Source organism: Myotis davidii, unplaced genomic scaffold (genome assembly GCF_000327345.1).
Source record: "Myotis davidii unplaced genomic scaffold, ASM32734v1 scaffold210, whole genome shotgun sequence".
Taxonomy (NCBI): domain Eukaryota; kingdom Metazoa; phylum Chordata; class Mammalia; order Chiroptera; family Vespertilionidae; genus Myotis; species Myotis davidii.
In genome coordinates, this window is record NW_006282396.1 from 1909034 (window position 1) to 1910035 (window position 1002).

Sequence of the window (1002 nt, forward strand, 5' to 3'; positions counted from 1 at the left end):
TGAAGAAAAAGGCTGTTCTGACTTGAGAGTGGGGAGCATACATAGGTAGAAGGTGGCGGGATAACATGTGCCATTTTTTAAAAATAAATGGAGCCTCTTTATTATTATGTTTTTTAGAGAAGAAGGGGAAAAGAGAGAGGGAGAGGAGAGGAGAGGAGAGGAGAGGATGGTTGCTATGGATTATTTAAACTCATTCTGATGTATATGCATAAACCACTCTGGCTGCCTATAAATAATCTCTTCCCTTAAAACTTCCACAGCCCTTCTCTGTGCCACACATTTAGTACCCACCTACACTCATTTACATTGTTATTTGCTCCTGCAGGGATTTCTTTATAATTTCCAGATAGATCATAAAACCTCTTAGAAGTGGCTGGTATTTTATAATGTTTTGATTCCCCCCTCCTTCCAAAGCATGGATCAGTCTCTTCCATAATTGGGGATAAATATTTGTTTATTTTTTATAGAACCAAATATAGCCTCATGCAATCAACAGAAGCTCAGAAAATGTTCTTGAATGTAATTTAAACATATAACTGGTAATAAGACAAAGTTATTCTGTAGGGCAGGTTATTGTGCAAAAGTGTCCCCCAAGTAAAAGTAGAAACATACAAATGGATTCAAGAGGCTTACTACTACATAAATAGTAGCAGAACTTCTAAAACTATTGTATCTCTTGTTTGGCTTCAGGAAGATCTATAGGAGGAGATAGGTCTCTAGACATCTACAAAGGCACTCCTCCCTGGACCTCACCTGTGCTCATTTTTACTCAACAGGAGTTACAATGCCCAGCTTTTAAACTGCTATTAAATGTAGGCATAAGAAAGTTCATGGATGCTGAAGGTTAATGTGACATAAATGGGAAGAAATAGATAATATAGATAAAGAGATAGAGACAGATAAAGACATACATAAGATAATGAAATAATTTTTAGAGGTTATTCCTGGGAAAATACTGTTGATATGTCCTCAGTTTTTAGGATGAGCTTGCACTGGAATTCC

At 36.6% G+C, this 1002-nt stretch overlaps 1 protein-coding gene across 1 annotated transcript in view; it reads right to left on the bottom strand.

Annotated features, from left to right (window-relative positions):
* The window catches only part of LRRTM4 (leucine rich repeat transmembrane neuronal 4), a 685676-nt gene that overhangs the window by 426754 nt on the left and 257920 nt on the right, over positions 1-1002 (bottom strand). The window lies entirely within an intron of this gene.